At 41.8% G+C, this 11,016-nt stretch overlaps 1 protein-coding gene across 5 annotated transcripts in view; it reads left to right on the top strand.

The window, feature by feature from the left end:
- The window catches only part of NRG1 (neuregulin 1), a 1,117,663-nt gene that overhangs the window by 724,910 nt on the left and 381,737 nt on the right, over positions 1–11,016 (top strand). The window lies entirely within an intron of this gene.

The raw sequence follows: 11,016 nt of genomic DNA, 5'->3' as shown, positions 1-11,016 counted from the left end.
TTAAAATTTTGTCATTGGTGGAATTTCTTTTTTTCTTTTAATACTCACTTTTGTCCCTTATAATTTATATGTACAGTGTTGTGTTCTTCATAATTCTGGAGATGGTATGCATGCCACACCCCACAAAACCTGAGTCACGGTGCTCCTTTGTGCCGCTGTCCCATTGTCTGCCTCCAGCAAGGTTCAGGGTCTCTTCTAACATTGTCCCCGGTTCCCTCACCTATCCCTGAGGAGTCAGCAGTTAATGACATGATCAGCCTGCCTCCAGTTCCATATAGTTGGTGTGGAAAACAGAGCCTAAGTGCCCAACACATGAGGTTTTGACTGGTGATTTGGGCGTAGGGCTGGCCCTTGGTACCTCTGTGACATATGCAAGAACTAAATACACCAAACTTCCTTTCAGGGACTCCCAGCTCTGCTACCAGACGTATGACCTTAAAAAATGAACTCGACTCTCCTGAGCTTCAATGTCCTTATGCACATGACAGACTAATACATACCTACTGTGAGGGCCAAGGTAGTTGATATACATAAAGCACATGCTGTATTATAAGGGGCTCTTCGGATGTAGAATCTGATTACTCTCCCTCTTCTCCATCGCTGCCAAGGGGCCAAGGACTCACTGCTGTTCACCTGTCTTTATTTCGGAGAGGTGTCCACACCTTGAACAGGCAAACAGCATGGTGCCACTTCAGAATGCTATTATCACATGTGTGTCTGGCATTTCTTAAGCAGGGAAGCTGAGTGTAGCGAGTGAAGGGCTGGAAAAGGATGACCACTGGTGGCAAGAAGCTCCTCTTGCCACGAACTTGCATATCCCATTGAACCAAATGGAAAGCGTCCAGGCACCCATAAGCCACTTCCTTCCTAGGCTGTGCAGGAAGCAGGGCAGCCTTGTGTTATCGGGCTCAGGTATATTATAGGGGTATCAAGCCTCCACCGCTTCTGGTCACATACAGCCCATTTCATGAAGGGACTCTTGGGAACGTTAGTTTCACATCCATCCCATTCCCAGTGATTTGTATGCATCCTATGGAGGGGCATCCTCCGAAACTGTGTGACTGCCCCTCCTTTTAATCCAGCCCTGGCCATAAAGATCATTTGGGCTTACTCGGGTATTTTACCAAAGTGATTGAGGACTTTTCCTTAACTAAGCCTGAGATGATCACTGCCATTCATCCTCTTTCAGGGCTTACAACCTGTGAGTGGTTTTCTACTTGTCTTGGGGTGAAATCCAAAACCAAAATCTTAACATGGCCTCCAAGGCCCTGCATGATCTCACCAATACCTACCTCTCCAGCTTCCTCTTGCCCACAGCTCTGCTTACGCACCAAGCCATTCCCAACCCCAACCCCCACTGCACATAGGCAGGTCTCCATGCCCAAGGTATATCTGACTCCCTGTCACCAAGCCATCTCCGACTCACCCTGCAGACATCAATCAGCTCAAACGTCACTTTCTTGGGGATGTCTGCGCTGGCGACACCCCCCTTCCAGATTTGGTTAGTGTCCCCCATTCTAGCCCACTACAGGTTGCTAGTGTTTTTGACTACAGAACCCTCCCTCGCATATGGTTCTCAGCTCCCTGTGGCTCATAGTCCCCATCACCATTGCTATTAAGTAATTACTCAAGTATTTGATTAATCTCTCTGATGGATTATAAACTCGGTGAGAGTAGACATCATCTCTGTTGTGTCTATTTCCATTTAGCACACAGTAAATACCGCCTAATAAATATTTACTGAACATTATTTATTCAACGGCACAGATAGATTCTTTACATTTTCATGTCCATGACTTACACAGAATATGCACTGTAGTGGAGAAAAGTGCTATCTAGCGGGTTTTGTTGCTTTATTTTTTAAGGCTTTGGGCATTAAATGTCATTATCTAGTATTTTGCAATGTTCTTTGTAGTACTTCAGCCCTAATGTTCTTTATCTGGTGATGCTACCGCATCGTACATGTGGAATACATCCTGGATGTACCATGAGGCTCCCAAGACACTCACAATCTTTTCAGTTTCCTTTTCTGCTATGATAAATCTGAAGGAAAGAGTCTCTCCAAAAGAAGAGTGGAACTTTTCACAATCTTGTGCCAAGTAAACACTCTCAGATTACAAAGCAAAAGAGGTTGCAAAATACTTGAAAAGATGCAGTTTATGGAGCAGAAGTTGTACAGATGTCATGGAAGGTCTAGTGAAAAACCACAGATGATTGCACCATGAATTTAACTCCTTTTGAGACAGCAAAACCACTTCACGTGGGACAGACGCTCGTGAGGACGTTGGGAGCCCAGAGCCCTGCTTTCCAGAGGAGGAAGCCCAGTGGGTCTCTAACCACGGCTGAGGGGCCCTCATTAGACCAGTCAAGGACCGTACTTGCCCTGTGCCAGCCCTCGCGTGCAGGGTTGTGTGGTCAACTCTGCCCACGCTGCTAATTCTTCCGTCCATCAGCCTGAGTGAATCCTGGCCATCCGTATGCCTCTTGGCCCCTCACAAGCATATGCCTCCTTGTCCCAATCTCCACACTCTTTCCACATTTAAAGACGTTTCTCAAAGTCTCATCGCAAGCTGAAAAACGATGCCTGGTTAAGAGCAGCAGAGGTGAGACTTACATCAACACCCGGCCTCTCAGGACCCGCTTCCTGTGCCTCTCAAACCAGCAGAACAATACATGCCTTGCCCTCCTCCCCATGATGCTGTGGGCATCCCTTGAGATGACAGCTGTGTAAGTGAACCAAAATGCATCGATCGGTACACAAATAGAAGGGCTTCTTGTAACTCACCCCCTGAAGAATTTCCTTCCACTCTGCAGGGGTCATCAAACTTGGAATACTGGTATAAATTATGTAGTGGGAGCACAGTGCTCCACGTGGCTAGTCTAAGTCTTTTCATGGATGGACAGGTTTTATAATAACTCACCCTCAGTGGTAACATAGCATTCCAACTGGCCATAGAGCCCTTTATTGGAGCAAGAGCAGCATAGCATTTTACTAAATTATTTAAAAAAAGATCTTTCTTCTTCTCTGTGCCTGTCCATCTTTGTCCCTCTCTTCCCTCTCCTCCTTTCTTGAAAGGTTATTTCTGTTTTTTGACAAATGAGTATTTTTTTCCATCAAAAGCAACTCATGAGCCCTTCAAATTAGTCCACAAATACAGACCTCAAAGGTATAAAAAATATTAAAAAAAATAACCTGTAATAGAATATAAATCAATGATTGCCAGGAGCTGGGTGAGTGACGGGGTTGTCTACAAAAGGGAATGAGGAAATTATGAGGAGTTATGGGATTTTTCTATATTTTATGAGAGCTGCACACTAAAAAGGGTGAATTTTACTATAAACATCAATTTTTTTTTAATGGAACAAAAAACACCTATAATGTCACCAACCAATGCCAAGTGCGATCAACACTTTGGCATACTTTTGACTGGTCTTTTTAGTGTGTGGCTGTGTGGTGGGTTTTGTTTTGTTTTCATTTTGGTTTGGTTTGTTTTATTTAGATAGAGAGAGAGCACACAAGGAGTGGGGAGAGGGACAGAATAGGAGAGAGAGAGAGACAGAGAGAGAATCTTAAGTAGGCTTCATGCTCAGTGCAGAGCCTGATGCAGGGCTCGATCCCACAACCCTGTGATCATGACCAGAGCCAAAACCAAGAGTCTGAGGCTCAACTAAGAGTGCCACCCTGGTGCCCCTGTGGTGGTGTTTTAAGATGTAATTGTGATCATGCAGTACACACATATACATATATGTGTACACAGAATGATTGACAGAATAAACTTTAAAATATAAAATAGTTAATTCATGCCACTTGTATAAAATGCAAAAGTACAAAAACATAGACTATGAAAAGTCCCCTCTTACCCCTTTCTTTAGTTCCCAGAGAGAGAAGGAGAGAGCGAATCCTGCACTGAGAGTGAAGAGCCTGATGCGGGGCTTGATCTCACGAACTGTGAGCCCAAATCAAGAGTCAGACACTTAACTGACTGAGCCACTCAGGCTCAGGGTATAAATGAAACTTTATACCCATTAAACAATAACTTCTCATTCTTTCTCCTCCTCAACCCCTGGCAACCTCCATTCTACGTTCTGTCTCTATGATTCTTGACTACTGTGAGTATCTCATGTAAGTGGAATCATACAGTTTTTGTCTTTCTGTGGCATTTTACTTTATAAAATGTCCTTAAAGTTTATCCACGTTGTAACATGTGTCGGGATTTCTTTCCTTTTTAAGGCTAAATAATATTCCATTGTATATATGTGCCAAATTTCGCATATTTGTTTCTAATGTTTTATATCTTTCCTGAGATAATCTATGCATTTGCAAGATAAAATACACATATACTTCTTTTCTAATGCTAACATTAAGACACCAAATCCCTTCTTCTGCATCTTGTTTTTTTGGTTTTTATTTTATTTATTTATTTTTATTTTTTTTAACTTAACAAAACATCTTAGAGATTTTTCCAAGCCGTACGTAACATAGTCTTTCATTGTTTTTAGAGCTCCACGGCATTTCCATATTTGGATATACTGTAATGTCCTGTATGGTACTGGTAGCCCCCTGGACGGTTTTCACTCTTTTGCTATTGCAAGCAATACTGCAATGGAGATCTTTGTACTTGTGACTTTCCTTCACTGTGAATTAGTATATTTATGGAAGAAATTCTCAGCCTTGGGATGGCGAGGTCTCCATCTGCGTTTTACATTTTGATAGATAAGGCTAGATTGCCCCCTTTAAAGTTGTACCAACTTTTCCTCCATGAGCGTGCCCCTTCCTGTGTTGCCGGTTATCAAACTTCCCATGTTTGACCAACTGATAAGTGGCAAACGGCATCTTGCAGCCATTTCAATTTGTATTCCTCTTACTGTGAAATTTTGACCTTCTTTCCACATGTTGAAGAGACAAATGTGTTTTCTTTCCTTTGCACTGCCTGTTCATATCCTTGGTTCATTTTCTATTTGATAGATAGCCTCTTTCCTATTGATTAGAGGGAGTTTTCAGAGAGATTGGGAGTATTAGCCGATTTGGTGATGATGCATCTCATACACTTTCTTTTGCTTGCCGCTTGCCTCTTGTCTTCATTTGGATTTTTTTGACTTGCATCATTTATTTAATATTTATGCTTGTATTTGTCACATATGGCCTTTTCCATTCCAATATTATTTAGGGGAAAAAAAACCTCTGAAATAATGAATTCTTGTACTTTTGTGGGGTTTTTTTTATTCTGATACTGGACCCGTCTGGAATTTATTTAGGTATAAGAATTAGGTGGATTTTCAGTGTTTTATTCATTCAGCTCATGAGTCAGCAAACTTTTCTGTAAATGGCAGAGTAGAAAATCTTTGGGCCTTCCTAGGCAATAGTCTTGAGGTTTGCTACTTAGCATTGCCATTACAGTGAAAAAGCAGCCACATGGGCGTGGCTAGGTTCCAATAAAGCTTGTGTACAACAGGGAGCTGGCAGGATTTGGTCCTCGGGCTCTAGTTTGCTTACCCCTGGTGTAGAAGCTACTTAATTCCTTCAATAGCATTTATTAAATGAATCCTTTGTTCCCACTGATACGCCATGGCACATTTATCATATACCATATTCTTTTTCATAGGTAGGTCTTTTATAAAACTCTCCATGTGATTCCATTGTTGTTTCTGGTTATGTTTGTACCACACTGTTTTAGTTACTATAGCTTTATACATTTTTTTTAACATCGGAGAGGGCCAGCTTCTCCTCAAAACTCTGATTTTTCAGGATTGTATGCATTTGACTCTTACTGAATAGATTAGAGTGTCAGAATACAGTTATGGGCCTAGGAGACATTTTTTTGAAAACATTTAGAAATACTTACAGGGGGAAAAATGGAAATGTTTAATTATATTAGTTCAGAGTCATTTTTACAGGTTACCTTAATGACTTCAGAGTAGTGAAGAGAGACTGGACTTAATATCCCCCGTGTTAAAAGTACCTCTATTCACTTTCTCAGCTACTAATTTAGGGGGTTAGAGAGGATTTGCTGCAAACTACTTCCCCGCTCTGAGGTGCCAATTTTGTATTTCCTGAATACTACTTCCTGTCATTCTTCCTGCCTCAGTAGATGCTAAATCAAGGCTTGTTTCCTGCCATATGACAGGTTTCATTCACCACCCTTCCACTTTCATCAAAACATAATTTTAGCTATAAAAATAGAACAGACTTACTTTAGAAAATCTAAAACTGTAGGAGTGCCTGGGTGGCTCAGTCGGTTAAGTGTCTGACTTCAGCTCAGGTCATGATCTTGCAGTTCGTGGGTTCAAGCCCCATGTCAGGCTTTGTGTGGACAGCTCAAGCCTGGAGCCTGCTTTGGATTCTGTGTCTCCCTTTCTCTCTGCCCCTCCTCTCTCTCTCTCTCTCTCTCTCTCTCTCTCTGTCTCTCAAAAATAAGTAAGCATCAAAAATAAAAATAAGAAAATCTGAAAACTGTGGAAAGGTGTGGAAGATACTAAAATCACTTCACACTGCACCCAGAGATAACCGGTGTTAAGGTGTTTGTGTGTTTTAGTCTCTTCTATGTACACTTGTAACATGCATATGTGAGATCCATATGCAAACAAAGCCCAGTAAACTCTTCCGTCCTTTTTCCATTGGTTACTCTATCATGTCATATGCTATTTTTGACAGACTGGCAGTGTTCCCCAAAAGCAATTGATCAAGCCCTTCCTCCTTAAAAAGTGCAGTTAGAGTTTCCATTGACGTGGGGCCATGCCCTCACCACCAGTTTCTTCAGGCTTTGGTTTTGGTTTTTCTTTTTGAGAATGATGTTCTCTCTCTCTCTTTTTCCCTTGCCATGAGGCGACTTTCTCCCTCCATTCATTGTGAGGTGTGGGGGAGGCAGAACCTGGATGAGAAAGAAAGCTTCTGGCCAGCACTCAAGGTCTCAAATTTTTTACCATGTTTGCCCCATGGCATATCTGTCGGCATCTTCCTGTGCTTTTGCCAAAATTTATAAAGAACAATCCTACTTTAGAAAGTCACTGTGATACTGTTGTCTGAGGATAGGTACTTAAAGGAAGAAGATTCTCGCTTGGAAGCCAGTCAAGGGGCTGAGTTGCTGAGGTGCTGTGCTATGTCTTGACTCTCTCCCTAGTATGCTAAGGGGCCTTGAGGGCATCTTGAGAGAGAAGTGCTCACATCTGCCCTTTTGGGAAGGAAGATGATGTGAGATCTAATTTATTAAAGCCACAGGTTGTCGGCATATTTTCAAATTTCAAGATAACTCTTTATTTAACAAATGCTGGTACAGTGGCACTGTTAATTAAAATGCGTCCCCCTCTACTTTCTTTCCCAGTGGAATTTCAGATTTCCCCATAGAAGTGGTTTTCTGGCATTAAAATAATACAAGTTTGTGTTTGCAACATATCGGAATAGGACAATGAAAAAGTATGGCACGTTTTAACACTCAGGAAAGAAGTAAAGATTACAAAGATGCACTTTAACAGACAGACCTGAAGGGCTCTGACCCCAGAGCAGGGGACAAATGACAGAAGCGTAGACACAGAGAGTAGGGAGCAAGAGGTAAAATGACATGAAAGATGAGAGAGATTGAAAAGTTCTCGTTCAGAGAAAAGAAGAAAAAAGGACCATGGATCAGTGAAGGGGAGAAAGACCGACGTGGGTTGGCAGACAATGGATAAAAGCGTCAGCTTGCTCCGGTGAATGGGAATATTTTTTAGGCATTTTTGTTGATGTCAGTATGATCTCGTTTCTTTTCCTACGTGAGCTCCTAAGTGAGCTTGAAAGTCAAGGGAGGTATAGAAGAGAAAGCCAAAGATCAGGTGAAAACATTTTTAGGAGAAGTTCAGAGCAGACTAATACACATTTAAAATACATATTCTACACAAATAATGACACACATTTGAGAATGGGAAAAAAATTAAGTAGCAGGTAATATATCCAAACATTATTGGTAGCAGATGGAGTGATACGAGAGCAAGTGGTATTTTGCAGACCTGAGAACATGATGTTTATCTTTAATAATTTGAATGACTGCCTTACAAAAGGATTAAAAAAGGAAGATCTAAGAGCCGTGAAGTGTTCTACTTACATTTTTGTTTGTTCGACATAAGTAAATATTATCGGTGTGTTATTGCATACCATCATTACCTAAAATAATAAACACTGCCAACAATGACATGGAATGTTTTGTGGAGTAGTGAGATTCCTCATATTCAAATTGGCCAAGCAAACGTTGGATGGACATCAGGCAGAGATGCCATAATGAGGCTTCCAATGCCAGCATTCTATGACTGAGTGGTCTTCAGACACTCAGTTTTACATGACAAGGAATTCTTCCCCTACGAGGATCATTTTTATTTTTTTAAAAAAAATTTTTTTTAACGTTTTATTTATTTTTGAGACAGAGAGAGACAGAGCATGAACGGGGGAGGGTCAGAGAGAGAGGGAGACACAGAATCCGAAACAGGCTCCAGGCTCCAAGCTGTCAGCACAGAGCCCGACGCGGGGCTTGAACTCACAGACCGCGAGATCATGACCTGAGCCGAAGTCGGCCGCTTAACCGACTAAGCCACCCAGGCGCCCCTAGGATCATTTTTAAAAGAAGGGCTCAACAGGGCTGCCTGGGTGGCTCAGTCGGTTAAGCGTCCGACTTTGGCTTGGGTCATGATCTTACGGTTCATGAGTTTAAGCCCCACATCAGGCTCTATGCGGACAGCTTGGAGCCTGAAGCCTACTTCGGATTCTGTGTCTCCTTCTGTCTCTGCCCTCCCTCACTCAGGCTCTGTCTCTGTCTCAAAAATAAACATTTTTTTAAAAAATTAAAAATAATTAAATGTAGGGGAACTAGAGCTCACCATTCTCATCCTCATTTACATGTGAATTTGGAGAGAATGCAAATTCTTTCCACTTTCACTTCCTAGTGGAACAGCAAGACAGACTGCCTCATGGCCATGTGGATTATCTGCTGCCAGAACTGAAGTTTCAGTGCTCAAATCCTGGTGTCATTTGCATCGTTTCTACTGGGAAAGGTCAGGTGTCAGCAGGGACCAGAAGCAAAAAAAAAAAAAAAAGCCTGTCCCCTGGAACCACAAGTGTAGAGAGGAGGGGGAGGCAAGTGACAGCCGTCTCTGTGCTGGATCATTTTCAGGGGTAGCAGACCACTACATCCTGAGGCTTTTTTTTTTTTTTTTTCAAGAAGGAAGCTGAAGGACAAACATCTGAAGGAGAAATTAATCTCTGTGAGTAGGTGACAAGCAGCGATAAGCCCTCAGGGTACATGTCAGGGTAGCACAGATGTTAGGGTAAAAACTATCACTTGATTCAAAGAAAGTGGGGAGAAGGGCAGAGGAGGGGGGGGAGAAGGCAAAGAAAAACAAAACAACAAAAATCAAAATCATCTTTGCTAGGCAGCTGATTTTTTTTTTTTAAAGGCCATATATCCTTCAAAAGAGCAAAGCGCTAAAATGCACCCATATGGCAATGACATGGTGAAACGGGTATTTTCACCTCTTGATTTTGACAGTGTAAATTTGCTTGGCCCATGGGAAGGGCAATTTGGCAACAAGATAGGAGAGCCGTAAAACATGCACATCCATTTATCCAGTGACCCAGCTCTTAGAGATGCATCTGAAGGAAATAACTCAAAATATATTTTTTAAAAGTTGTGTGGCCAATGTGTCATTTCAGCACATCTACAGGGGAGAAGAATAAGAGCCAAATGGCTGACATGGAGATAATATTAAATAATTCAATGTATGCTAATTTAATGGGATGCAACACTGAAAATTACAGTATTTTAGAAAAGCATGGAAAATGCTTCTAAGACAAAGGATCTGTAATTAAATCACTTCTGTGTCTTCAAATATGTAATTATTATAACTGCATGTAGACAAGAACAAAAAACCTTCGAAGAAAAATATGTTTGATATTGTGAGATTATGTGTAACATTTTCCTCTCATTTTAAAGTTCTGTTATTGTTGCTGTAATATGAACAGTTTGGTGGGGGTTTTTTTGCTGTTGTTTTTGTTTTTTTTAAATAAAGTAAAGCCAAAGACTGAAGAGAAGGCCAGAACTTCACAAGTTGGGGATCAGCCAGTCTGAGCCTCTCATTTTATGGATGACAAGTTGAGTATAAACCTTATACAGAATAGAATAGGCTCATTTCACTGGAAACAGTAAGAAATACTCATTTTCCCAAGTGCCTATCACAAGTCCTGTCACTTTCCAGGGGCTGGCAGTAAACAGCTTTAAAAAAAAAAGAAGAAGAAGAAGAAGACCGGATACTGTGATCTGAGCCTTTGCTCTCAAATCCCTCAGCTTGCTTGCTCTCAACTGCTCCTTCTCACAAAACAATGTTATTCTACATTAACCACATCACACAATGAATAGAGAGTATCAACATGGAGCCTCCAGGAGAGGAAGGAGAGAAAATATTTTCAGGAGATCCAAGAGTTTCAGAATTCCCCTTCTCTAGTACCTCTCTCTGTTGTATTAGGTATGTAGGTTATGCAAAGAACATGGCGACAATTTAGATCCCAGCTGTTGTTTGAGGCATGGCAAATAAATGACCGAAATCTTTTGGAAAACATAATAAAGCCGAATAAAATGAATGATTCCCCACTTCTGCTTCCTAACAGCCCACCCAGAGGGCCTTCTTTATACTTAGTAATTTTCCTCGAATTTCACTGTCCTTGTAAGAAAATAACCCTAGTGAGAGAATGGATACGGTTCTTGGGGGATAGAAATGACGTGTGTCCTATGGCTGACTTATTGTTTGATCATAGGCCCTCAGGCAAAGCTAGTAAGTGACTAGGTGGGGCTGTGTAATGGAGGGGAAGTGGAGAACAGGGTGTCTTCGGGAGGGTTAAGCACCCCCAGATCTTCAGGGAGACTGGAGCCTGGATCTCAACAACAGAACCCTTGCTGTGAGGCAGGGTTGGAATGAGAGTTTTTGCCTCCGCCCAGGGATGCCATCAGAATTTTCAGACCCCGGAGCACCTGGGTGGCTCAGTCGGTTGAGCGACCCACT

The sequence above is a fragment of the Panthera onca genome, chromosome B1 (assembly GCF_046562875.1).
Source record: "Panthera onca isolate mPanOnc1 chromosome B1, mPanOnc1 haplotype 2, whole genome shotgun sequence".
NCBI lineage: Eukaryota > Metazoa > Chordata > Mammalia > Carnivora > Felidae > Panthera > Panthera onca.
Note: the sequence above shows the minus strand (reverse complement) of the source record. Positions and strands in the feature narration are given on the sequence as shown.